This window comes from Lagenorhynchus albirostris, chromosome 6 (assembly GCF_949774975.1).
Source record: "Lagenorhynchus albirostris chromosome 6, mLagAlb1.1, whole genome shotgun sequence".
In the NCBI taxonomy this organism is placed as follows: Eukaryota; Metazoa; Chordata; class Mammalia; order Artiodactyla; family Delphinidae; genus Lagenorhynchus; species Lagenorhynchus albirostris.
The window spans coordinates 11,399,264-11,405,263 of NC_083100.1; the positions used below are offsets into that span (position 1 = coordinate 11,399,264).

At 38.1% G+C, this 6,000-nt stretch overlaps 1 protein-coding gene across 10 annotated transcripts in view; it reads right to left on the bottom strand.

Moving 5' to 3' along the window:
* The window catches only part of MFF (mitochondrial fission factor), a 34,046-nt gene extending 28,046 nt beyond the window's left edge, over positions 1–6,000 (bottom strand). For 8 of the 10 annotated variants that reach the window (XM_060151948.1, XM_060151947.1, XM_060151945.1 and 5 more), the window contains exons 1-2: positions 5,842–5,999; positions 1,282–1,393 (exon numbers count right to left, since the gene is read on the bottom strand). The gene's annotated coding sequence lies outside the window, so the exon portion shown is untranslated. Of the gene's footprint in view, positions 1–1,281; positions 1,394–5,841 lie in introns of all 10 variants that reach the window. The other 2 variants (XM_060151939.1, XM_060151940.1) reach the window with 2 other exon arrangements.

Consider the following 6,000-nt stretch of genomic DNA (forward strand, 5'->3'; position numbering starts at 1 on the left):
ACTTAGTATCATATTTACATGTATATTTTTTAAAAACATGACATGCCTTCAAACGGAAAGACAGGACAAATGCATTGAGAAACCTAAATCAGAGAAGGATCCATGCTCCAGGGAAATGCAGCAGAAAGGAAGTTGCCCCAAGATACAAAATGCTGACAGAAGTGTAAAGGAACAGGATTAGCCTATGGGCAATCAGCTTTAAAGCAACTATGTCTCAAACCTATAATGTCATCAGCTCAACTGAATAAAATGTCACTGACCTTCCTAGTGATGTGTCATTGCTTGTTCGTTTACTCATTTTTAATACTGTAAATACACGTTTATAATAGCTATTAAAGTACTGCCTCCCTGTAGTTCAGTTTATTTACACAACAATTCCCCTAAAGATCTGAATTTTTTTGGAGGTGTACATAACAACACGGAAACTGCTTTTCCAGCTGTAAAAAAGAAAAAATAAAAATCAGTATTTCAATAATTCATTTCATAAGAAAACTATCAATAAGTAAATATCTACTTAAAATAAGTAGTAGATTAAGTAAATATCTACTTAAAATTACTTTTGGATTTCAACCAAAATCAATTTCCAAATCTCTCCTAAAAAGAGTTATTCTATACCTCAAAAAAATATAAAGACTGTTTTAAGCATAGTCACTGTATTCTATACCTCAAAAAAATATAAAGACTGTTTTAAGCATAGTCACTGTATTATGATTTTGCAAACGGGATAAAGAAAAGCTAATCAAATGTATATACAAATGTGAAGTCAGATTAAGAGAAAACATTTTGCCATAAAACTCTAATTATTATATTCTAAAGGGGGAAAAGATCCTTTTCTTTTTCAGCCTAAGTACAAATGAAAAAATTATGAAAATAATGTAAAGAGCAGAAAAATGTATTTGAAGTAACCTAATATTTGATGTATAAGTAATGGTTTCTTTAAAAGGAAATAACTTTGAAAGCCAAATTACACTACATTTTCAGCAGAAGGTATTATATATAAATCCAGGTCAATAAAAAATTAAAGACAGTATAAATGTAAGCCATAGCTGGGACATTTCTTAAACTCCATGTCAGAGATATATCACACATTTTAAACTCCACCTTACTGACATGCTTTGGAGGGTTCTTAGAGGTTGCTAAGGGGCTAAGCCCTGACAAATGGTTACTTATGACTGTTAACTTGCACCCTTCATTCTTTACCAAAATGTGTGAATTTTCAGGATTTGCATGCAAATGGTTTAAAGACTAAGAAAACAGAGCCAAAAGAAAATTTTTACTCACAAAAGTGTACCAACTACTGCTTGCTTTTTGGCATTATCTGTTTCTGTGCTTCATATTAAATCCTTTAACTTGCTTCAATATGCATGTGCTGGATTTAGAGCCACTTTTGTCCCTGGGGGAGAAAAAACAGGAGGTAACTGAAAAACTAGATGATACTACCATTAGGGATTCATTGCTGGAAATACTCCAAATAATGAAAGTCACTAAAGATGTACAACCTTACCTTAAAAAAACCAGTAAAATAAATAAAGAAAAAATGAACAAGCTTACCACCAATTTTAGGCCTGGAGACAGAACCCTACAGCCATTCACTAGTTAATGCAAGATAAAAGACAATCATTGTTTCTGATTTGAAACAAAGGAAAACATACCTGATGAAAAATACTTATGTTTAAAAGAATCTTAATACTTATGTGTATAAATAAGTGTATATATAAGTGTATATATATACACACAAATTAAGGAGGAGCAAATGCATTGGCTAAATTTTCATCCAGCTATTTTCATTCAGTATTTAATTTCATATTTGTTTCATTTCATTCCCAACTTTAATTTGGTATTTAATTTGAACCAGTAACACACGCACATGGTACAAAGTACACAAGAACACACAGAGATGTAGGGCCAGAAACTATAAAACTCTTACAGGAAAACATAGGCAGAACACTCTATGACATAAATCACAGCAAGATCCTTTTTGACTCACCTCCTAGAGAAATGGAAATAAAATCAAAAAAAAAAAAATGGGACGTAATGAAACTTCAAAGCTTTTGCAAAGCAAAGGAAAATATAAACTAGATGAAACAACAACCTTCAGAGTGGGAGAAAATATTTGCAAATGAAGCAACTGACAAAGGATTAATCTCCAAAATTTACAAGCAGCTCATGCAGCTCACTATCAAAAAAACAAACAACCCAATCCAAAAATGGGCAGAAGACCTAAATAGACATTTCTCCAAAGAAGATATACAGATTGCCAACAAACACATGAAAGGATGCTCAACATCACTAATCATTAGAGAAATGCAAATCAAAACTACAATGAGGTATTACCTCACACCAGTCAGAATGGCCACCATCAAAAAATCTACAAACAATAAATGCAGGAGAGGGTGTGGAGAAAAGGGAACCCTCTTGCACTGTTGGTGGGAATGTAAACTGATACAGCCACTATGGAGAACAGTATGGAGGTTCCTTAAAAAACTACAAATAGAACTACCATACGACCCAGCAATCCCACTACTGGGCATATACCCTGAGAAAACCATAATTCAAAAAGAGTCATGTACCACAATGTTCACTGCAGCACTATTTACAATAGCCAGGACATGCAAGCAACCTAAGTGTCCATCGACAGATGAATGGATAAAGAAGATGTGGCACATATATACAATGGAATATAACTCAGCCATAAAAAGAAATGAAGTTGAGTTATTCGTAGTGAGGTGGATGGACCTAGAGTCTGTCATACAGAGTGAAGTAAGTCAGAAAGAGAAAAACAAATACCATATGCTAACACACGTATATGGAATCTAAAAAAAAAATGGTTCTAAAGAATCTAGGGCCAGGATAGGAATAAAGATGCAGACGTAGAGAATGGACTTGAGGGCACGGGGAGGGGGAAGGGTAAGCTGGGGCGAAGTGAGAGAGTAGCACTGACATATATATACACTACCAAATGTAAAATAGATACCTAGTGGGAAGCAGCCACATAGCACAGGGAGATCAGCTCCGTGCTTTGTGACCACCTAGAGGGGTGGGATAGGGAGGGTGGCAGGGGGACACAAGAGGGAGGGGACATGGGGATATATGTATACGTATAGCTGATTCACTTTCTCATACAGCAGAAACTAACACAACATTGTAAAGCAATTATACTCCAATAAAGATGTTAAAAAAAAAAGAAAGAAAGAAAAGAAAAAAAAAAGAATGCAGAAAGAAAATAAAGTGTCCCACCAGATCCTATCCTATAACCACCTAGGTCCCCATAGGCAATCTCTCATCAATTTCTGTGCATCATTCTAAATGAGATACTCTTCTTATAATTGTGCATATATATCTGAAGCACAGTAAAAGCTTATAGTTAAAACTAACACTGAAAAGAGATACCTCAAAAGGAGTATAGCCTTAGGACATTATAAACTGAAACTTTATAATAATAAACAAGGGATGCAATTGCTAGAAAAACATTATCTCCCTGAAATGTGCTATTCTCCACATTCCATTTACTACATTTCAGCCTTCTTATTAACTTTCCACTAGTACATCCCACGGGTCTCAACATTTCATTTTACAGCAACATCTTCTCTTACAAGACTCTCTGAGTTTGCAAAGTATCCCAGACTTGGATCATAAAGGTGGACAATCAAAAGACAACTTCTGGAAAAAGTCAAATTCTCCTGTAGCCAATCTGAGCTACTGACAAAATAGATGGAACTTTTCTACTAAGATTTAACATTGTACTGTTCCAATTACTGGCTTTCCTGCTTAAGTAAAATAGATCAAAATCTAATTTTTTTCTCCCTCATTAGACTGTGACATTTTTGTTAATATCTTTTGGCAATAAAGAAAATAAATTTCTCATTTGGAGTTAAGATATTAACTCCAATTTTGTCACTTACAATCTACTAGGCAACAAGTACATGAGTCTCTGTGATATAACTAAGGAGACAAAAATCTGTCTCAGAATCATAGATGATCTTATATCTCTACTTTCTAAGCCCGGTGGTTTCCAACCATCAGTAACTTACCAACTTCATGCTTTTTTTTCCATACTCACACAGTACGTTTACGCTCAGCTATACTTAATCTTTTCTTTAACTGAATTTTTAAAAACCTTAAGTGTATTTTAAAAGGAAATTTTACATTACTATTTTATTTTATTTATTTATTTTTTGGCCATGCAGCTTGAGGGATCTTAATTCCCCAACCAGGGATTGAACCTGGGACCCTGGCTTTGAAAGTGCTGAGTCCTAACCACTGGACCACTAGGGAATACCCTTACATTACTTTTTTAAACCATGGACTTAATGTACATATATAAAGACAGGTAACAAAAACATAACTCTTACAAAAAACCCTCATCTGCAAACCACCTAAAGTCAAGTCACATCCCACTTGTGGAAAGTGTCCCAATTTGGGGACACAATGATTCAAGCCTGACTTTCTTATTTTCTATATCAGAACACTGGGATGCAAAGAAGTAGCTCAGGAAGTCACAGAAACAACCTGGGTCAAACTGACTGTGGTTGCAAAGATTTATATAATTCTCCAATTACCAAAAAAAATGTTGGGTTGTTTGTCGCTTATTATGTGGACCTAGTTCAAGGCTTTTATACAGTCACCCTGTTTCAGTTCTCTTTTCAAGCAACTATACTTAAAGAATGGGTGTATTAGAAAATCACAGTGTAGTAACCCAGGATTAATTTTAATTTTTAAAGAAAAATCACTGAAAACTTGGAAAAATACAAATTAACGAATTTTAAAATAAGGTTATCAATCCACAGAAAACAAGTTTCAACACAAGAAGGGAGGACAGTAACAGCTAAACTTTGTAATCATAAAATAAGGCAGCCCTATCAGATAGGAAGGGATAGAAAACACAATTTCCTTTTGGAAAAATCCAGCAAAACCAACTCACGAGTGCTTGAAACCAAACAGATAGCAGGTCCCACCCACAATTTAATTACAGGGGAAGAGACTACTAGGTACAACTAAATCGCTCTAATTGTTTCTGAATCTATCCTCCTCAGGGTTTTTCCTTTGGGATATCAGACACGGAAACAAATGTTTTTCATTTAGGGTGAGAAAACTTTTAAAATCCTTCAGTTAAAGTCTCTCAGTGGGGTGAGAGACCTGTAAACAACTGGTTCTATATTTGGGAACAAGGGCCCTAAAGCTTCTATCTTCTGCAACTAAAAGACGCCACCACTTTTGAAAGCATTCTCCTCCCTCGAGAATGCCCCCTGCTCTAAAGTTGTAGGCCGCACCCGAGGGTTTTCTTCTAAATACCATATAAGCGGAACTGCACCTGCAGACGAAGGTCAGAGGCTTGTCGGAACGGGAATCCGAGCTTTCGCCATTTCCCAGCTCCTGGAATGAAATCTAGGAGCATCTCCGGGCATCCACACCTGCGAGCAAGGATGCTTACACAGCGGCCCGACCAGGGGCCTCCCCGAGGTACCTGGGCTTCCAACAAGGCCTTTCTTTTCGAACACGTTCTTTTCCACAAAGTAAAGACAAAACAAACCAAAAATTACTTTTAAAGACGGCAGGCATCGGGTTCAAGGTCATACTAAAAGGTACCAGGACCTTGGCTGAGAAGGATGAGAGAAGACTACCAGCCAAACCGCGCTTGAAGCTCTCAGGACGCCCTAAGGAGGAGGAAAGCCCAGGGTTGAGGACAAGAGGCTCTGGGGTCGGGCCTCCGGCCAAGACTACACTACTAACGGGCCGGGGCCGCAGCGGGTCCCTCCATCAACGGAGGGTCAGAGCCGCGGCGCTAGGCCCGGCAGCCGGCTCGGGCCGCGGCTCCCGGGTCGGGAAGACGTCAGTACTCACCCCTGGGCCCGCTGAAGGTCCCTGGCGAGGACCGCCGCCCGCCGGCTCCCGGGGCGCTCGGGTGGGCGCTGTCAGAGACCGTTGGCCGAGCGCACGGAGGCGCCTGGGCAAATCACCGGCCAGAGAGGCCCGCAGCGGGCGGGAAAAGACGCGAGAACT